The following is a 22,788-nucleotide window of genomic DNA, read 5'->3' on the forward strand; positions in this document are numbered from 1 at the left end:
GCTTACCTCAGTTTCTCAGAGGTTCAGTAGCGCGCACTATTTTTCTTGCTAAGGCGTCTAGTAATCACACGTGTACAAATCACGCAAGTAACCCTAAGAACCCGATGTAACTAATCGAACCAAAACGAACGTTCGATTAATCGACCTCAAACGAAAGAAATCGAACTCAATCACACGATTAAGTTCGATTTATTTCGGTAATCAAACATAATGGAACTCTCACAAATTTTTAGAGCAAATGAACTACTCGAACTTTTCTACTGAGTTCGATTGATTTCAGAGAGGTTCGATTTTGTTATAGCGTTGGACTAACAGCCAGTTTCACTACCTGCCAAGTTCGTTACGTTCGAGTTCGCTTCATGTTCGCTAGCCACTGAACTTCGGTTCGCTAGCTATTTAATTCGCATTCGCCGCTATCGATAAACTAAAACTTCGCGAAACAAAAATATATAGACCTAGGACTTAAACGAGCACATAGATTATTCCTCGTTCTTTCATCCGCTGCCGAACCAAACTCGGTTAGCTGAGAAGTGAACACCGCCGTTAGCGAAACCAGCGTAAAGCCAGGAAAGAGTATCAAATTGATTTTTTAGCGGAAATACGAAAATTACATTGTGCCCTCAGCTTCTCGATGAAGTCTCAGCGAACGTTTATAACACTAACCTGAAAATGGGAGGCATGAAAGTGAATTCAGAGAATGATACTTTGAGGCAAATGGCAGCAAATTCCGTTCTTCAAATTAGATTCTTCCAGTCTAGTGTTAGAAGAGAAAGGCGATTTTTCATAGGCCGATGGCAAACTGTGTAGGGTGAGCAAGAAATGTTTCGTCTCTAGCCTCTTGTTTCTGGACTTCAGTGGTTAATACCAGCAGATTTTTGTATCACCCGACTCACCCCTCAACTTTTGTCGTAGTTGTAAGGCCTGTGAGGCCTTCATGTCCCAGGCAAAATATAAACAGACAAAACGAGGACCGAGAACGTGGCGTTCAATTTTAAACCGCTCGAGACTTCAGAACAATTTGCAGCCAAATGGTGAGTACAATATGCAGACCGTAATCGATATTATTTAATTGACTTTTCTGACTTGTAGCTCATGGATCATGGAATCTGGCTGGAATTTTCCACTAGTACCCAAACCCATTAATCACGCGTCATTTTGTTTAGCATTAGTCCTTGGGTCTCATTTAACCCTCACCATTTGTGCCGCCATTTTTAACAACGGTGAAGGTGCATGAAAATTCATTGAGTGAGTTATGTTGCCAGGCTGAAAAGGGAATTATATGGGGCGAATGATCAAGGTGAGTTATGTTTCTCTTTTTGACCTCAGTGGACTTACAAAATTTAGTTAGAGCAGTAGTTTTGTTGAGTGTTTACTTGTGCTTTTATGAAGCTTTATACCAGCGTTGATACATGTTTAATGGAGAATGAATAGGTCCCTCATAAAATGGTCTGCAAAACTGTGGCCCTCCCCTTGTAACCGAAAATACATATCAACTGTTCTACTCATCAATGCACATTTTATATCCCATGTGAATGTTTGCATCTGTGTTGTTACATATATAATTTACACGTACTAAATTCTTCACCCTCTCTGTGAGAAACAACAGAGCTAGAGTTTTTAAATGTTTTACTTTCCACTTGAAATTGATCATTTTCCCTATTTTTATAAATCTAGTAAATTGACCATAAATGCTTCTCATTGTCATTGCTTAAAGTGTTTGGTTTTGCATTTCTTATAGCTATGATTATTAAATTATATGGATCACTTACATGGATGTTCACAAACATACATAGCAGCCTTTCAAACCTACTAGTCATGATTCACACAGTTTGTAATGTTGGGGAGTTTTAGATTGAACTACGAGTACAAGATTGAGTACAAGTACGATTTTCGACGTTCAAACCAATGACGTTTCCGGAGCCCTAGTTCTTCATGCCTATGCCAACTTGGCGCCAGGGGACAGGTGAAGGTGAAGGTGAAGTTCTTCATGCTGATTTTAGGCAGAGAGGGTAGCTCATGGGATGAAATGGGTATGTGTTGTGATAATATGAAGCCTGAAAACTAGAATTGAAAAGTTGTTCTCATACTCGATCTCATACTCGCACTCGAATCTGAAGTCCGCTATTAAATAGAACAGTAAACAATTATTGGTTGCAAGCATGAAACTGGCAGATCGTCTCGATAAGCTCTTGTTTTCTTTTACTCCTGCCCACTGACAGTCCAAGTTCGACTTCAAGAATGTCACGCTACTGAGGAACTTTCATTGACTTAAGCTCTCTCTCGTTGTATTGTATTGGTGGCATCTGTGTTGATGCTTGTTGGTCATCATCTTGTTCTGTGCTCTCTGTTAGTCGAGGAAATTTCCTCGCGCTCTCCTGCTTTTCTCTCTCATGCCAGACTCTGGTGTACCTTTTTGTGTATTGGCGTGCTGTCCTTTTCCATGGCTTCAATTACTCCTCCCTTTTTTCAACCATCAACAGTGATTTGCAGGTATCCCACTTGTCAATTCTTTGGTGGAAGTGTCTCCGAAAATCATCATTCTTTTTTTCTACACCTGACAACCCATTATTAGGAATGTGATGAAATAATCATGACTACCTTATGATATATATGGTACTGATGTGAAGCTGAATTGGAGGAGAGAGTTGAATCTTACTTAAAAACCAAATCATGTTGATAAGCTACCCTTCTTGCTATGGTAAATCTTACCTTGGCCAGTGAATATTTTCATAGTCTCATACTTCTGAAGCATCACAGGTACATGACAGATCATCAGATGGATGTACAGTGTGATTGGACGTGTGTGGGCGTAACCATCCCCTGCCATGTTCAAAAGCTGCTTTCCCCACTCAACAGCCTGTTTAAAAATATTTGAAGATCTATCAGTCTGTGGTGCAAACAAAACTACATTGTTTTTGTGGGATAGCAATGCTTATCTAATATACATAACACATTAATTTTTTATTGATCCGTTTTGGTGAGGAATCTGGATTTTCTTTACTAACTGAATGTGTTATTCCAAATTTGAATAGTAACTTTTCACCTTGTGAACACATTTTATTGTAAGTGATGAGTTTGCCTTGGAATGAAATGAGAGGACTTGATCTTCCCCTGGTGTCCAGTCACTAATGACATTGTACAACTGCCAGAAGTCCTGTATTGGAAAAAATTTAAATCATTATCTCAGGCTAAATGAATTTTTGTTTCATCATAGCCCTGTTTTCCAAGCTACGCATCTAACATGAGCCGATTTTTAACATCAATATCATCATTAGCATCAAACACGGCTGCTAAAAATTCACATGCTTTGCCTCACCAATGTTGCGTACTTGTTAGCAATTTGTCCTGCAGCACACAGTGGGTTAAAGAAATTTAGATAAGCATAGAGTCATTCCAGTTAAACATACCTCCCAGAGCTTTTTGGTTTTTCCCTGTTTCTGGGCGTAAAATCTCATGAAACTTTGCAGGCAAGTTCTCCAGAAGTTTTTTTTTTTTCATTTCCCATCAAAGAGGTCCAATCCTTTTCTTTGCTGTCCTTTTTATTACATATCTGGAAAGATATTCCCATCGACCTGACAGCTTTGATGAGGTTGTCTGTGTGGGTGGTTTTGTGGGCTGATTTTGGTTTACCCTTGTTCTCTGCCAAAGGGAATGAAAATAATCAGATTGACCCAACCGACTGATTATCAATTATAATCAGAAACGTCTTTATACTAGTGCATAAACATGCCTAAATACCTCATCCCATCCAATTACTTCAAGGATGATGCCATGCTCTATCTATCTGTTATGCAAAGCAGAAAGTGTAGCTCATCAATGAGGACATTTTCAAGGGGAACACTGAATAATGGTTGAACGTTGCAACCAGGTTGTGAAGCCCAAGTGTTGTCTATCCTTCTCTTCATTTGTGCTGTTTGAAAGTAGTTCAGTGGCTTTGAGAGATTTGACGTGTTCAACAGATTTAACTAAGTTGATTGGTATTGTAATGAAATTGCTTACAAGCTCATACTAGAGCATGTAATGATGTAATGTTTATGCTCTATACCTTTCATTGACGTGAACCTTGCACAAAATACTACTGTTGTGGGAAGTTGGAGACTTCATATCCAGTGCCAGAAGGAGAAACTGTGACCAAAATTGAATTAACATTGATTTGATAAATGTTGGAACAAGGCACATTATAGTTGATTTAAAGAGGATATTTCTTTTCTTTAGATAAGATAAAATTCAAGAAGAAAGTCTCTAATTTGCCAGTCTAGGCTGTCCTCACACTACCAAATTTTCATTGCTTAGCAAAATTGAGTTACTTTTCAAAGACAGTGTACCTTGTAGTCACCCCCAAGGAAGAACTCCACTTTCACAGTTCTGTCTCCAATCTCCAAAAAGCCCTTGGTGATTAGGTCATTGACCTGCGTTCTAATGTTGCCTAGAGCAATCCGGAGGGTCTCGTACTCGTCTGGGACTTATATTGCTGCAACAGCATGATTACCAATATGAAACATGGGGAAAACCGTCATTTGTAAAATTAATCATGGTCAATTTAACCCCGATTTCCTGAAAGGCGATAAACTTGTTAATCTTTTACCTAATAAATTTATGCCAAAGGTTTTTAGGTTTAAAGGCTTAGAAATGTATGGATATATATTAGAAATACAATTAATATTATATATCTTAAGCGAGAATGAGACTAACCAGTGCTTGACATGGCTTTCTCTTTATCTTGAAGGATGCACCATCACCAGACAGTTTCACCTACATAGATGAGGGAATCAAAATTTTGGTTTCTATTAATTACACGTGCACATTTGTAAATATAAAGGAAGTGTTGTTGTTTTAGCAAGTGACATTAACAAATTAAAAATTTATTTTTGGTATTACGTTTTGTTGTACACAACTCTGTGTATATTTGAAAGCGGAATAGTTTGTGAAATTGCTTATTTAACCATAAGGTTTCCTTACCTTAAAAGTTGGCACATCAGCTTTGTCTGTAGATGTAAGCTGTAAAAAAAAAAAATGTTTGCAAATGAATATTGATATTAAATAAGTGAATATGAAGGTGTTGAAGTCTAAAGACTGGGCTGTGCAGATAAGTAAGGGTGAAAAGGTTGCAATTTAACAAAACACACTGCTTACATGTTTGGCTATTTGGTGTCTTAGAAGTTCCTTGAAAGGTAACTCAGCTCCAGGATGTGTCCCAGGGGTGTGAGTAATTTGCTCAGACCATTGTTTGTCAAGCTCTTTCTGGTTGCGTTCTACCAAGTAAGGACGAGGCAGGTCTTGGGATTCCAGAATAGGCACGTAGTGAGACAGAGAACTTGTTGATGATAAATAGCACAGTCTTGATTTTCTCTTTCTCTTCTTCAGGCAGTTTATCGTAGGGTGATTGTCTTTCACCTGTTAACAACAGTTACAACTTTTTGTTAAAAGGGGTCTTACCACATGTCAAAATTGTGGTATGGGGCTATGCAGTTTCTAGCAGGGCTTATACTGTCTGTTGCAGCAGCATGGAAAATATATATTTTATGTCAAATACTGATGCAAAGCTAGTTTTTCTTCACCACTGAAGTCTATTTCTCCACAGTCTTTCTGGGTTAAGTTAAGGCACTATATCACTCTGTGCACAGACAGAATATAAATTTAAACTGTTGACATAGTTTGTCTATTTCTTACCTGTTCTGTTTGGTGACTGATCTTGGCTTTGTTCGGCATCGGCCTCAAATTCCTTGGGACAGTTAATCGTGCTGTGCCCTTTCAATATTCAGAATTAATGTCTTTGTAGCTCCATCAGAAACTGTATCTCTTATGCTAATGAAGCAAATATTGTAAACAAAGATTCTCCAATAAAATGCAGTTCAAACTTGGAACAAAATATAGCCTAAATTTTTGAGGACATGGTATACTAAATTACTTTGTTTCCTTAAGATGTCGCTGTCGTCTCTCACTAACTTCTTCGGTTTCCCTGCGTTCAGATTTGAATGGTTAATTGCAATGCAACACGCGCTATTTTCTGGAGGCGGAGTTTAGAATACAATGATATACTCGCAGGAGTTTTGAAATAAGTCAGTTGTGTTCACATGGGATCCTCTATAGGCAAAAACGACAGAGATATTAGAACTCGATGCAGAAACTCCGGAATCTTCCAACCGTCAAAATCATACGAAACTTTATGTGAAGCTTCCTTGAAAGCTAGACTGTCATAACCACATGCTAAAACAGAAATTGCGGTATCAGTTGAAGAGGAATCCAGCCTTAATGTGAACCAAAAGCGACTTCTCATACTCACTGGTGACCAAATTGGCCAAACTTCATATTAAAACAACCAGAGTTTATAGAAGCACTAAGAAGTCCAGAGTGGTCAAATATTTTTGATCGATCCTTCTTCTGTAAAAGCTATATGCTAAAACTTGAAAAACGCAACCCCTCTTTGGCGCGACATTTTTCGATTAATTTCTCTATTGTTTTACACCCACTTCGCTGATTAACTTTCAAATTTACTGCCGGGGCCGTTGTCAAGGTTCGGGATATGTTGCTGCATTCTATGCGTGAGAGAATACACGGCACGACAGAATAGCAAAATAGGTAAAGATATGAAATATTAAGACGGTCTAGCACGACATCCCTTCGTCTATTGTGAGAATTATGGTCTTTCCAAACGCTTACAGTTTCCACGTATCGGGCTGAACGCGGCGCCATTCTCTTCTTTCCTGTTAAAAAGATAATAATAACAAGATTAGATTTATATGGCGCTAAAATTATAAAATATTCTAAAGCGCTTTACAATGTTAGATTAATATTTCAGTAAAAATATAAGAAAAATGTGTTTAATGTTATAAGACTATGGCATGCTATACGCTAATTTCAAAAAGTAAGTTTTTAACTTTGATTTAAAAACGGTCAGGGTTGGACTTAGTCTTATTTCACTAGGCAGTTGGTTCCAGAGAAAAGGTCCAGAGTGTGCATAGGCGCGATCACCAAACGTCAAGTGTTTGGTTCTGGGAGCAGCGATGAGGTTATGGTCTTAGAAGCGCAGGCGGTAAATAAACAATAGCCTCCATTTGGCGCGAAAATGTGCTAGTATATATGTCCACGGACATTATCTGTTCCGAGAAGCCAACAGTTTTCCGAGAGCGTAGCTCGGGGAAAACTGTGAGCTTTAAGGAACAGATAATGTCCAAGGACAAATATCAGAGCACATTTTCTCGCCAGATGGACGCTATTGTGTTTATTATCCTTCAAATCTTTTTTGGAACACGCGCAATTTTGAAAATTTGGGAATATCGGATATTCCCAGCTGGGGAATATTCGGTCACGTGACGTGTTTAGACCAATCGCGCTCAAGCGAAAATATTTGATGGATTATAATAAACAATTAGGTTATGAGCTCTAGATTTCTATCGCTTGATAGTTGACGAGGGCGCAGCCTGAGTCAACTATCGCGCGATAGAAATCGAGAGCGAATATCCGAGATTAGTATAAATCTACTGGCGTTCTATCACGAATGCCGTTCTCTGATTGGCTAGCTACTCACTATCTATTTTGTGAGTAGCGTAGCAGTGTGCCCTTGTTAACAGAATGACGGCCGCTTCTTGATGTCTTCGAAGTGTCTGAAGAGGTTTTAGATTAAGTTTTGAACGACTAGTAGATTTATACTAATCTCGGATATTTCCCAGTTTTAGGTGGGGAATATTCGGTCACGTGACGTGTTGAGACCAATCGCGCGCGAGCGGAAATATTTGATGGATTTTAAGGTGGCTCCATGGGGTAGTCATTTATGGCGTTGCGCGCGCAAGTGTTATGTTTTGAATGCCGTTTTTGCATTCGTTTTTACACCCAGTCCTCTCAAACTAATTACATGTAATAAGCAATGATTAAATAGTGTTTTGCTGTCATCTCTGTTAAAATTTTGGGATTTAGTCTTAAATTATAAATGCCCAAACGAATGCGTTTCTTACTGTTTTTACGGCTTTATTTGTGATTTTCATGGATTTCCTTCGGTGAAATCTTCCAAAATTGTTACATCACATCGCTTCCAGCGGGATACGAATTTTAAACACGGAAAAAGTAGGGTTTGTATATAGAGAGCCACCTTGAGGTGGCTCCCTATAGTTTTACGATCGCGCGAGCGCTGAGGAAGTAATCTGCGCGCGCTCAAAGGATAACGTCAGTGTTTTTCGATACTTCATTACGTCAACATGAGCACAAAAAGCAGACCTGACAGTGAATTTTCTCGCGTTTCCTTCGGTGAAATTCCATAAAATTTGGCAGATTGGTAATAAATATTTTATTTTAGTCGGAGCTCGTTTTTCAGGGAAATCTATAAGACCAGAGTTTTTGCAGCGGTAAAAGCCATAAATTTGAAAATATCGAAAAAACTGCCTTTACAAACCCTACTTTTTTCGTGTTTAAAATTCGTATCCCGCTAGAAGCGATGTGATGTAAAAATTTTGGAAGATTTCACCGAAGGAAATTCATGAAAATCACAAATAAAGGCATAAAAACAGTAAAAAGCACATTTGTTTGGGCTTTTATAATTTAAGACTAAATCTCAAAATTTTAACAGAGATGATAGCAAAACACTATTTAATCATTGCTTATTACATGTAATAAGTTTGAGAGGACTAGGTGTGAAAGCGAATGCAAAAACAGCATTCAAAACATAACACTTGCGCGCGCAACGCCATAAATGATTACCGTAAGGAGCCACCTTAAGTTATGTTATTCCCAGTATCTTCTTTCTGACCGAGAAATGAGCGCGCGCAGACAATTTTATAAGCAACCCGGCACCAAGCGGAATTCTCGTGGTTTCTTTTTGATATAAAATATTTAAGCAAGCAACCGGAACGATGATCCTGCTGGTATACGTTGGATCAATAGTGATCTAATCGGCTTCACATATAAAATGAAGAATACAAAAGCAAAAACCGACACAACGTAGGCTGATTTTTTGAAGGGGTACTACAGTATTTCGGCTGGCCAAACCAGCCTTCTTCAGGTCTGAGTCAGTTTTTTCCGTGTTTTTATGTAGCCGATACTTTCAATACTGTCAATTAGTTTTACGTATTTCCGGTATTACGAAAATATCGGCTAAATAAAAACACGTCCCAATGTAAAATTCTCATTGTACCTGAAGAAGGCTGGTTTGGCCAGCCGAAATATAATACACCTTCAAAAAAATAATCCTACGTTGTGTCGGTTTTTGCTTTTGTATTCTTCTTTTTGGTAGCCTGGGCTCTGGGAACGAGAAGCTACAGTCACCGGTTTGTTCAAGAACGGTAATGCGACTTAATCCCCTATTTTAACTTTTGGTGGTAGCAACGCCGTATTCTTGGGATTAGCTTCACGCACGAAGTAGTCTTTGAAGATCACCAAACATTTCATGTTGCTGCGGGGGGTGCTCTTTGGAAATTTTGAAAAGCATCCCTAAGAGGCACCAAGATTTTGTTTTGTGGGCGTGGATTGAAATACTTTTTACCCCTAAGAGGCACCAATTCTAAAACCAAACATTATCTCCTGTCTTATTTCTTTTGACTCAATACCCTAAAAGGTATCGCAAAAGCTCCCGCTGTGGACCTTTCGCGGCTGAACACTCCTAGAGGTACCAAAACCGCGTCATTAACCCCTAAAAGGTACGACGAGCACCCCGTTCTTTTAATATGGGAGTCCCTTCACCGGGAACAAAATACTCCTGCATTGCGGGCTATTCCTTCAGTAGTAACCGAACGCAACCTCGTTCTCTACCCTGGAGACTGCTGTTCTCGTGCCTACTAGATTTTTGCAGATTCCGCAAAAATGATTCAAGGGAGGCGCAGGAAAATTAAAGTTTGTCCCTACTGAGCCCAGTAGGGAGTGGAATTTGTAACTGACTGCGCGTTGTGGATCGGTAACTCACAGCGAGGGCATTGACGCGTTCTGTAGGAGTTCAATGTGTTCAGTGTTCGGCTGAAAAGTTAGCTCTTCATTAATGATTTAGTTACATGCAAATAACAGTTTTTATGTCACCTCCTCGGTTAAACATTTAATTTGTATCGGGTGTTGACATGACATGTGTGGGTCATTCAAGGGTAAAGGTGGGTAGATTGCTGCGTTCGTATTACCGTCATTTGATACCTTAGACAATACCTTGGAGTTGTGCAAGAATCACGAGACAGTCAGGCAGTTTCATTACAATAGAAAGTAGGATTGTGTAATTGTCACACCCTGTTCAGTAAAAGTACATTGCCTCGTTTTCCTGGAGCACAAGAGGGTAAAAGAGCGACGCTAGCTGTGACTCGCCCTCTTAGTCTGTAACGCTAAATCTTGAAGTCGTTCAAGCAATCAATCAAAGCAAACAAGGAAACAAAGTTAAGTACTTTCTCCTTTTATATACCGTGTATATCTATAACAGATATATTTCTCTCGTATTTTTGCTATGGATAGCAAGAGCAAAGTTCTTATTTTGGGGCACTCGTTTGTGAGACGTTTTCAATTTTTCCTTTATGGAGGCCTTGATTCTAGAACTTTTCCCGGACTTGATTTGTCCTCAGTAGAAATTCACTTTTTGGGGATTGGGGGACGAACTGTCGCTAAAATTCTGGCATTTGACCTGGACCACGTTAGAGCTTTGCAGCCTGATATTGTTGTCTTAGAGATTGGGTCTAATAACCTGTGTGAGGTTGGGCATCGCCCCGAAACCGTGGGTTCCTCTATCGAGAGTTTGTAAACTTCACGAGGAGTGCAATTTAGCCTTTATAGTGTTATGTCAGGTCATTCACAGAGCGACACTCCCTTCCCATTGTCCACGGTATAATTCTTCTGTAGACACATTGAATAAATACCTGGACGTGGTTCTTGAACCTTTATCGTTCGCTGAATTCTGGCGACGCAAAGGCCTGCGCGAGCCTAAGATCACTGTACATACCTGAATATTTTACTCAGTAAATGACCTGTAGATTTCTCAGCCTTTGCCATAATGTTCTTGTATCCCGGTCGCAGTTACTTCGCATATTTCACCCTTAAGAAATCTGGCGAAACGTAAGGCCCACTTGTTGTATTTGCTGTTATAGATTTCTACAACCCAGCAATAATGTTGACTCGTGGAAAACGCCGTGCGGTCCCAGGCACCGTTGGTGCGTCTGCTGGTTCCAAAAAGGCACACTCGAAGCGCACCATACCTACTGCGTCGAAGCGCGCCCGAACGGGCCGAGGGATTAACAGCCTGAACGGTTCTCATCCTAGCCAACTACAGCGTCAGCCATTAGCATCTGCACAAACTGTACCCAGTGTTGACATTGGGACCCCGGCCGCATCCAGTTCTAGCATTCCAAATATCCCTTCTGGTTCTTCCATCCCCGCCTTGACATCGGCGATTTCAGCGGCAGTGATTAAGGGTCTTACTGATGCCGATACCTTCCCCAGTACCAACGTCAACGTGGCGCAGAATACATCCCGGACTGTTGCAGCTGTACAGGAGTCATTTGCTGATGTAGTAGGCAATTTAACTGGTGAGGGCCATGATATTTTGAATCCTAATCACCTTGACACTCTCGATAGTAACAACCAGCCACAACAGGTGCATAAATTGATTTGCATTCCCTTAGCAAGTCGGGTGCCTAAAAAAATTCAAGCCAAAATTTGGGCCAATGAGTATGTCGAGCTCGGTAGTCTGTTTTCTTCTATCCAGGGTGACCCAAAATACAATTTTGCTGTCAAAACACCAGCCACGTCAAACCAGCCGGTTGTTACTCTCGAGCCTGTCCAGAATACTAAGCGTATCACCACAATAGATCACTGGACCTCTGCCTTTCAAATATTTGTTGCAATATATACGGTTTGATTTCCTGAGAGCGCCCCGGCTTTAATGAGATATAGTGCGACGGTGCGTGATTTAGCAGCTAAAAATGCCCACTAGAAATACTACGACGAAAATTTCCGGTATTTAAGGCAGAAGTCACTTTTTCCATGGGACGATATCCACTGGGAATTGTGGTTGCAGGCGCACCACATGAACCTGAATTCATCACAGACCGCCATGTCAGGTAGCTCTAGTGCTAGGCCTTTTAAACAGCCCTTTCCGAGAGGCTTCTGCTGGAAATTTCACCAAGGGGACAAGTGTTTTGGGTGTAATTTCAAACACGAATGTTTTAAATGCGGTGCCGCACACCCAGCATCTAAATGTTGTTCTTCAAAACCCCCAGCTGCTACCTCACGCACAGTCCCAGCCAACACCTCTACCAACACCAATACGGGTAAATAAATTAAGTGTTTACTTAGCTAATTATCCTTTAACTTCGAAACAATATCTTATTAATGGATTTCTAAATGGTTTTTCACTTGATTATGTTGGACTTAGAGAAACGGCCACTTGCGTTAATCTGTTGCCAGCACTTCAAAATCCCGACGCTGTAAATGAAAAGCTCAATTTAGGTCGTATAGTAGGGCCATTTAACACACGGCCTCTTCCGTCTTTGCGCATCTCGCCTTTAGGTCTGATTCCTAAGAAAACGCCTGGAGAATATCGCTTAATTCATCACCTGTCTTTTCCATTTGGTAAATCTGTTAACTCTCACATTCCTAAAATCGCGTCTAGCGTTCATTGCGCATCAATAGACGATGCTGTCAGATCAATACGGCGCAAAGGCAGGGGCTGCGCGCTAGCCAAAACAGACATAAAAAACGCTTTTCGCTTAATCCCGGTTTCACCAACCAATTATGATCTGCTAGGAATGTTTTGGGAGAACAATTCTATTATGATCGATGCCTCCGTATGGGGTGTGCAAGCTCCTGTAAGATTTTTGAAACATTTAGTTCAGCTTTAGAGTGGATTGCCCGACATAAATTAGGAATTCCGGGCATTTTGCGTATCTTAGATGATTTCCTTATTATTGAGCCCGACCATTCGACTTGCTCCAATAGCCTCTCTAAATTTCTTAAGACTTGTGATGAGCTAGGAGTACCAATGGCACCTGAAAAAACCGTAGGTCCGCATACTGTTTTATCTTTCGCGGGTATTAATTGAGCTTGATACATATCAAATGGAAGCTCGTCTTCCACACGACAAGTTAGAGAAATGTAGGAACATGTTGCAAGACTTTTTAAAGCGTAGAAAGGTTTCTCTTCGAGAAATGCAATCTCTTATTGGTTTATTGAACTTCACCTGGTCAGTAGTTCAACCAGGTCGGACTTTTCTTAGACGTATGATTAACGTCACAGTGGGTGTACGTCGCCCGACCCACTTAAGGTCATTCCCCAGTATTGCATTGCGCATCCCTACTGCGCATAATTTCACGCGTGATTAGCGCGCGCGCATTAAAAAATGGCGGCTTTTTCTTTACTGATGGACCTCGCGGTAGAGGTAAATCGTCATTTTCTCGCAAACGAGTATGGTGACCTATCATTTTTTTTCTGTTGTTTTGAATTGAGTAATAAATTTCCCTGTGTAAAATAAATATGGACCAATTCTCAGTGTAGAACAAAAAGCAATCGTCGGAAACGTGAATTTAGCAAGCAATCGTAGCTACAATCATGGTGCTATTGTAAGGATATATATGGGTATAAAGGATGTGTTTTTGTTCCTAAACTAACATGGGGACCCCTCATTTTCATTTCAAAATTTAAGAATGGCTGACTGTTAGGATCGAGAAACGCCGGTCAACGACCCATTTGGCAAATCGCTCATATTTTGCCCAAAGATACCATTAAGTGACCTTATTCTAAAAATCATATTTAAAGGTTCCAGCGAATTTTTATTTTTCAGAAATTCGCAAAAATTTGAAAGCGCGGTCAAAGTGCGGTTTTTCGTGTAATAAAATGACAGAAATAGGGTGCGAGGACGAAGCGCTGCTTAAGTCTTAAAACTTCACACAAATGTGGAACAACCACTCTAATTTATTCCTCGTTTTGAACTAATCTCAGGGATGTTGATATAGTGGTTTTCCGAATCATTTTAAAAGCACCTATGATGCGTGTGAAAAATAACGGCAAAATATAGGTCATGTTTAACAGCATCAAAATGCATCTGGTACCTCACTTTCCGATTATTTTACTTTACAGCCTTAAAATATCATTATTAAACATATATCATGCCAAGTTTCATGCTCGAACTCGCAGTATTTCCCTTTGAGAAAAACGAAAATCTATGTCACTGTGTTGGGCGCAAATAACACAATAATTACACACGAGCAAGAGACAAATCAATTTCAACGGCGAAAGTAAAAGGCTGTCATTAATTAAAATCCCGTCAATTCACTGCTATCAGTAGAAACATAATGTCCACTACATAAAAACTGTTTTTTAGACGTTTTCGGAACATTGCGCGTTATCTTTGTTTGATTTCCTGTCCGCCGTCATGTCTAGTTTGTCATCACGTGTATTTCCTTAATGTAAACAACACTGTCAACGGTTGTCATAACAAACGCAAGAGATTTCCTGGAACATTAATGTTTTCGATTCAGCAAAACGCTTTAAGTTCGTTAAGATAGAATAATGGGCCAACTTGGAATGCTGTTTAGCATTAAGGACGTTAAAGGACTGTAAATTAATCGAGTTGAAATATCTTGAAGCAAATCAAAATCGCGCCCTTATTCTAATTTGGTAAACAGCCGATCTCCGTTCAAGTTCAAGAAGTCGAGAGGTTAATCCGGCAATGTATCACCGGTGCAACAACAAAATCAAACCGAGGTCATCAAAAGTGTATGTTTAAAAGTGTAGTGGCAAATTTCAAATAAATTTCGCCTATATAAATTGGAAACAAGAAGTGAAACGGTCTGACCCGAAACAAATAAACAAAATATTAATACGACTAATTTAATCCGAAAATGTTACAGAAAACATACCTAAAAGCCGTCGATTCCCCTCAATACCACTCCACATCGCCTTAAAGCGCCCAAGCTTTCTGTTGTAAGAATCAGGGGCCTCATGAATCTGTTTTTACTATATCGGCAACCATGCTGCGGGGCTGATATTCGAGACTTCGTAAATGTTGTCACACAACCGCACGGGCAGCCCAGTCACGCCTTTCACTGCTCTTGCGCAAATGTTCAACATTTCGCGATTTCCATAAACCGATTAGAAGTTTAAAGTAGTGACAGTGGATTGAAATGCGCTTTTTAAAGCTGTCCTATCTAGGAGCAATTATTTCTTGTTCTTGAATGGCTCTTAGCTGTAGCTACAGTCCAGCGGGGAGGGGGGAGGGGATACTCCGGGAAATTTCGGATATCTGTATGCCGTGGAAGATTAAGTGGTCTCCAGCTCTTAACGCCAACACTGAAACACCAGATGATTCTCGAAGTATCACAGGGATCACTAAGCTAAATAATTTTGAGTTTAGCTCCGCTGAGTCAATTACCTGTTGGCGCGCATATTGCATTGACCGTGGACAGGTGGGAAAACAGTTCAACCGGAAAAGCCTGTTGCGCATTGTAATTTAGCGTTGTCCAACACGCAATCGGTCTGGTTGTAATGCTAATCGTATTTGATAAAATCTCAAGTTTTCTTTCGACACATGCTGGGGTGACTAACTACTAGATGGGCGTGGCAGGGAGCCACGAGTCAAGTCAGTCAACTCCCAAAGCTTAACAGAAGAGTGATATTGAACCACTGGTGGAAGGACTGCAGATTGTCCCTACGCTTTACCCTGATAGGCCTCTGTGTTATTCTAATGAACTGATACTGTTACAATGATACCATGTATCTTTATGAACACGCTAATGGTCAAGGGTTTCTTTTTCAGTATAAAAGAATCATAAATAAGTAGTTCTTCGTGAAAAACTATTTTAAGGAAAGTAGGCTGTTCGCAATATCTATGTTTTCCCATGTTCTAGAAAGATTAGTTTGTTAAGACACTGTTGCGCTGCGTCTGCACGCAGTGTCGGAAACAAACTACATTAGATCATCTGTTTTTAAGTTGATAAAGGTAAATTAATCGCTTCAGCGAATTTGGAAAGGGTGACGATTCCAACCTCGTTCCCAGAGAGGTTGAGACGATTCGGCTGTTAGTTTTTCCTCTAAAGGGTCTTCCTCCTTGACTCCCTCTCCCTCTCTACAAAAATTTAACGATCCTCCTCCCCTCCCCCACCACCCCCCCCCCCCCGCCGCAAGAGATGTTGCTAAATATCGAAGAAACCAAACACCGAAAGTTCCTAAGAATACTTCCGGCAAGTGCAATTGTTAGTAAAATACTTCAGAAGCGCCGAGGATGGAACTCTTTCGCGCACGAGTGAAGAGGTATATCTAGTTCCATGTCTTCGCAACCGCACCGTAGCATAGTCAGTTTCAGGTTCTTTAGGCCAATGCGGAATTTTGCTATAAGATACGATTTCCGCTGGTCACTGACTGCCCTGAAAGCCGAACCCTCTTTTAAAGCAACAAGGACTTCTTGGTGACCTATTGTGGCCTTGAGTCAAGCGCCAACGCTTGCTCCAAGCAGGGTTTGTAGGACATTTTGGCTAAGGTCGTAAGGGAATGTCTCTCCACGGACTGAGTACATTTCTTCAGAGACAAGTGCCTCTCTAAAGTAGACAGTATATGAAAGACACGAATGCAGCCGCCTTGAAGACATTAATACATCCCTGCCGTACATAGTTTCTATCCTCTATCCATGGAAACATCAGCAGACGCTTCCACGGTCACACCCGTTGACAATGGCACTGATGTTAAGGTCGCAGAATCATCTGGTGTTTCAGTGTTGGCGTTAAGAGCTAGAGACCACTTAATCTTCCACGGCATACAGATATCCGAAATTTCCCGGAGTATTCCCTCCCCCCTCCCCGCTGGACTGTAGCTACAGCTAAGAGCCATTCAAGAACAAGAAATAATTGCTCCTGGATAGGACAGCTTTAAAAAGCGCATTTCAATCTACTGTCACTACTTTAAACTTCTAATCGGTTTATGGAAATCGCGAAATGTTGAACATTTGCGCAAGAGCAGTGAAAGGCGTGACTGGGCTGCCCGTGCGGTTGTGTGACAACATTTACTAAGTCTCGAATATCAGCCCCGCAGCATGGTTGCCGATATAGTAAAAACAGATTCATGAGGCCCCTGATTCTTACAACAGAAAGCTTGGGCGCTTTAAGGCGATGTGGAGTGGTATTGAGGGGAATCGACGGCTTTTAGGTATATTTTCTGTAACATTCTCGGATTAAATTAGTCGTATTAATATTTTGTTTATTTGTTTCGGGTCAGACCGTTTCACTTCTTGTTTCCAATTTATATAGGCGAAATTTATTTGAAATTTGCCACTACACTTTTAAACATACACTTTTGATGACCTCGGTTTGATTTTGTTGTTGCACCGGTGATACATTGCCGGATTAACCTCTCGACTTCTTGAACTTGAACGGAGATCGGCTGTTTACCAAATTAGAATAAGGGCGCGATTTTGATTTGCTTCAAGATATTTCAACTCGATTAATTTACAGTCCTTTAACGTCCTTAATGCTAAACAGCATTCCAAGTTGGCCCATTATTCTATCTTAACGAACTTAAAGCGTTTTGCTGAATCGAAAACATTAATGTTCCAGGAAATCTCTTGCGTTTGTTATGACAACCGTTGACAGTGTTGTTTACATTAAGGAAATACACGTGATGACAAACTAGACATGACGGCGGACAGGAAATCAAACAAAGATAACGCGCAATGTTCCGAAAACGTCTAAAAAACAGTTTTTATGTAGTGGACATTATGTTTCTACTGATAGCAGTGAATTGACGGGATTTTAATTAATGACAGCCTTTTACTTTCGCCGTTGAAATTGATTTGTCTCTTGCTCGTGTGTAATTATTGTGTTATTTGCGCCCAACACAGTGACATAGATTTTCGTTTTTCTCAAAGGGAAATACTGCGAGTTCGAGCATGAAACTTGGCATGGTATATGTTTAATAATGATATTTTAAGGCTGTAAAGTAAAATAATCGGAAAGTGAGGTACCAGATGCATTTTGATGCTGTTAAACATGACCTATATTTTGCCGTTATTTTTCACACGCTTCATAGGTGTTTTTAAAATGATTCGGAAAACCACTATATCAACATCTCTGAGATTAGTTCAAAACGAGGAATAAATTAGAGTGGTTGTTCCACATTTGTGTGATGTTTGAAGTCAATTGAAACTATTTTAAGACTTAAGCAGCGCTTCGTCCTCGGACCTTATTTCTGTCATTTTATTACACGAAAAACCGCACTTTGACCGCGCTTTCAAATTTTTGCGAATTTCTGAAAAATAAAAATTCGCTGGAACCTTTAAATATGATTTTTAGAATTAGGTCACCTAAGGGTATCTTTGGGCAAAATATGAGCGATTTGCCAAATGGGTCGTTGACCGGCGTTTCTCGATCCTTACAGTCAGCCATTCTTAAGTTCCTATAATATAAGCAATCGATAGGCAAAGTTTCACAAAAATCTCAGTGCAGGTTCTATTTCAGCGGAATGACCTTAATTCGTTTAAAACATGACGTGAAAGGAGATCTTAACATGTGGTTACAGTTTCTTAACCACTTTAATGGCAAATCATTCTTTTTAGATTTCATTTGGGTTTCCTCAGTAACGTTACATTTGTACACGGATTCTTCCGGAACTTTAGGTTATGGTGCCGTTTTTGGACATAAGTGCTTTGACGGCGAATGGCCCATCAAATGGAAATTTAAGAATATCAAAGTACTTGAAATGTTTCCGATTGTACTTAGCGTCCGAATCTGGGTGGATAACTTAGCCAATAGATGTGTCATGTTTCATACTGACAATCAGGCGCTAGCGGAGACTATAAATAAGAAAACAACAAAGGACAGGGAGCTCTTGGTTCTTGTCCGCGCCCTGGTTTTGTCCTGCTTGAGGCATAATATTCTATTCAGAGCAATCCACCTACCCGGGATTTTAAATACGAGAGCTGACGCCTTATCGCGGTTTCAGGTGGATGCGGACCAAGAACCGACAATCGTGCCTCCCCATCTGTTACCAGAGAACTGGGGGATATAACTAAGAAACTTTTAGCTGCCAGTTTAAACAGCGCCTCGGCTAGAGTTTACAGACGGCCTTGGACTTTGTTCACCACTTGGGCTGCTCAATATCTAGATACCTCGGTTATTTCACTGCCAGTGCAATTAGCTGTTTTAGCGCTCTTTACATCACCTTTGTTTTCTCTTCACTATGCTTCCTTATCAGTGACCACTTACGTTTCCGCTATTGGTTACGTACATAAGTTAGTCGGGGTAGAAGACCCAACTACAGCGACAATAATTGTTCAAATTCTTAAGGGTTATAGGAAATTAGCTCCAGTCAGAGATGTTCGCTTACCAATCACTCTGCCAATCTTACGCCAGCTAATACAATCGTTCACACATACAGCCACGCCAGCTTATCAGAAATGCTTAATGTCAGGCATGTGCTCTTTGGCATTTTTTGCCTTTTTGCGAATGGGAGAAATGACCACCACAACTGGACAAAAAATTCAACTCTGCGTTATAAATATAACGCAGTTAGATCGTCTAGTAGACAAGCATGGCCATGTCTAGGCCCTTCAACTTTCTCTTTTTCAATATAAGCATAGCGACCCAAGTCAACCTTTTGTAATTTATATTTATCCTGAGATCAATTGTGGTCCGGTGCAACTTATCTTAGATTATATCTCGCTAAGAGGACATACTCCAGGTCCCCTGTTTTGCTGGCCGGATGGGAGGCCGATTTCTAGATCATTCTTTATCACACAACTTAATAATGCCTTGCAGTTTAACAACCTAGATGCTTCTTTATACAAGTCACATAGTTTTCGTATTGGTGCCGCAAGCTGGGCAGCCGCCAAAGGTTTTTTGGACACTCAGATTCGTTTGTTAGGTCGCTGGAAATCAAACGCTTTCCTTAAATATATACGAACGCCTAGTCTCGCCACTGACTTATCAACACCCTAGCTATGAATTAGTGCAATGGATAACACACGCAGGTGCTGTGTTGTCGCATCCTTAATGCTTCCTGGCGATAAGCTTCGTTTATATTTATGATGTCTCAGAGTTTGCCAACAGTCTTCGGGTGGGGGTGGCTGGCCGCTTAACAGCGTCCTTCTGGCCTTTTTCGTGGCCCTCACCTTTACTAGAGCTTAAATTACTTTTAAATCGTTGGTATGACGACTTTATATACTTTATGAATGATTATTATGTCATAATGTAGTTAATTATTAGTTAGTAATTTATCAGTTAAAAGCGGCCACAACACATGACCAAATTATTATCCCAGCAGGTTGCTGTCGTTATTTTAAGCGCTCTAGCAAACAGAGCTCGACTGTTGGCTTAAATCGGTCGTGTAGTCAATATGATCGAAAACCACTCGATGGAAGGGGGCATAAATATTAATTTTTCCCGTCGACAGTTGGACAGTCTTTGGAATTTGTGACGGTGAAAAATTTGCTAGAATACGACCGACCATAACAAGAAATGGACCGTACATAGAATTATATGTAATTTTTTCATTCGCCGACAAAATCACAACGAAGGTCCTTACTCATTCGTTTAAGCCTGGTTTTCCCCAGCGACGCAAGGTCAAGCACAAGCGCAAGCACAATAATTCTTATTTCACCGTGAAAACGGCCTTGACGCAGGCATAAGCACAAGCATAAGTACAAGGATCAAAATTTTTCCTTTTTCTTGTTCTTGCGCTTATGCTTGTATTTGCGCTGTAACAAGTGAAAACAAAATGCCGCTTAGGAATGACACAAGTGCAAGGATATTTACCACACGTGGTTATGTTTGGCCGATGAAAACACTGGATCCAGATTACCTCGCTTAAACGGTTTGGGAGGTTCGGGTGATTTTGCTTGTGCTTGTATTTGCGTCGAATTTGGTTTTCACTTGGATCATCCCTACTGCTTGCGTTTGTGCTTGCGCTTGTGCTTGTGCTTGTGTCGCTAGTGAAAACCAGGCTTTAGAGTTCTATACGTCGAATATTCTTCTAAAAGCTAGTTTTTAATTTGATTGAATTACTCCCATCGACAGTTTGACGGTATTATTATTCGATTCTCGCGCGGCGAAGAGAATTTACCGAGAACTTAACATCAACAACGTTGAATTATATTTTTTTGTATGGGCAAAATCACAACGGATGCATCGCATTGATGCATTCATTTATAGTTTGATACGTCACGTGTTTTACCCAGAGCCTGGACTAACGTTAAATTCATCCGGTCGAAAGTTTGACGGCCATTCGAATCTCTTGCGGCAGTGAAAAATTTTGCTGATAAAGAATTTGAGAACAATAACATCGGCTGCTGGTTTTGAAAGTGCAACGGCTTTCGTTTTAAAAATGTTAAGCGGTAAATTCGCCCAATGTTCGGTCAAGAGACTTACTTCTCATTTAGTTGAATGCACCCCATCGATAATCTGATGGTTGTTTTTAAAGTTCTTTTGCTGTTAAAAACTGATGAAACTAATCCGAAGCGGGCTGTTGATGGTTGTTTAAAAAAGCAGTAGAAAAAATATGAGCAAAATTGCCTCCAGGGATTGGCTGTCAATTAACATTTCGTGCTCATAGAAGTTCAGACAAAGACGAAGCACTGGTCAGGCAGGATCTCAAATAACTTGCTTTAGTTTCAAAACAACGTGTACATTCTCGATTCAAGGCTATTCGGTAGTAACGGACGGGGAAGGATCGACAAGAAGGGACGACGGAGTCCAAGCGTTTTACATGGAACTAATTTATGCCTTTACCTAGTCGTTGCTGCTGTGATTGTTGCGATTATTTGATCACGGTAGTTAATTAATATCAAGGTAGAATTGGCAGCGTACGATGCACGCTCCCAGTGTTTTGCTTGAAACAGAGGGTAGAGGAATTGTGAAATTCGACTAGGTTGATATCGAGAATGTGGAGTTTACTTGAGTTTTTTGTCGTTAAAACGGTATGACCTAAGTTACAGAGATAATTAGCTCCGTGAACATCACGTCACATTATGCAGTTTTCGCGATGTGCGCGTGTCGTTAGTTAAACAAACATGATACAGCACAGTAATGCTGGAACGACTTACAAAATATCTATCCTTTCCCGTCTCAGGCGGTGAATTGCTCGAAACTCAGACCTGCTTGTCTTGAATGTCGGCGTCAAAGACCTCTTACACGCAGTTATATAAGGCCCTCTATTAACCTAACTGAATTTCTTGCCTTTAGACAACTAGGAAATGAATTTGCAAGGTAAACCGATGTTTATATTTTCCCTTTATAAAGTTAATATTTGCGTTAAAAGGAGTTTGTTCTGAAGTGCAAAACTAAGCCTAGACCGTTTTTATTTGCATAACAGCCGCGCAGATCAAACAAAACAATTATCATTCAAAACCAATGATTTTGGGGCTCTCTGATATGGCGACCCGTTTGTTTCAAAATTATTTATTCGCTGGACTTACAATGATAATTCCGTCCCAGCGGAAAAATCCATTGTGGTGTGACGTTTTCTACCTTGATATCAGTGGAATAAATTTCAATTTACTACGGTGATGAAATGAACTTATGGCTGTGGTAAAATTAACGAGAAAAGCAATCCAAATTAGATAAAGTGTGCTGTATTTGTGAGAGACGATGAGCTCTTTACAAGGCGGCACAAACCACACCCTTATTTTCCGAACCTTGTTCTTGTAATAGAATATAAGTGAGGACGTAGAGACGTATGGAAGTAAAAGAAAACGATAAAAATGTCATGTTATCAAAAGTATTCTCAAACTCATTGATAATTCATCAAGTCGTCACAAAGGAAATTATGACCGTGACGGTGTTTGGATATCTGATCTTAATTATCAGAGATGTTTACGATTTTATTTCTCAGTTTTCTCTTCAGTTTTAGCTTTGC

General features: G+C 40.3%; 1 long non-coding RNA gene and 1 pseudogene across 2 annotated transcripts; one reads left to right on the forward strand and one right to left on the reverse strand.

Annotated features, from left to right (window-relative positions):
- Positions 1-1,746: 1,746 nt before the first annotated feature.
- On the reverse strand, positions 1,747-3,957 carry LOC145485341 (uncharacterized). 2 transcript variants are annotated; one of them, XR_014049190.1, is made up of 3 exons: positions 2,710-3,957; positions 1,992-2,554; positions 1,747-1,936 (listed from the first exon to the last, which is right to left on the reverse strand). It is a non-coding gene; the product is annotated as an uncharacterized LOC145485341 (long non-coding RNA). The 2 variants fall into 2 exon arrangements; XR_014049189.1 differs by lacking the exon at positions 1,747-1,936 and having other exon boundaries at positions 1,947-2,554.
- Positions 3,958-18,636: 14,679 nt separating this feature from the next.
- On the forward strand, positions 18,637-20,234 carry LOC145485333 (uncharacterized; annotated as a pseudogene).
- The last annotated feature ends 2,554 nt before the right edge of the window (positions 20,235-22,788 follow it).

This window comes from Orbicella franksi, chromosome 4 (genome assembly GCF_964199315.1).
Source record: "Orbicella franksi chromosome 4, jaOrbFran1.1, whole genome shotgun sequence".
NCBI classification, from domain to species: Eukaryota; Metazoa; Cnidaria; class Anthozoa; order Scleractinia; family Merulinidae; genus Orbicella; species Orbicella franksi.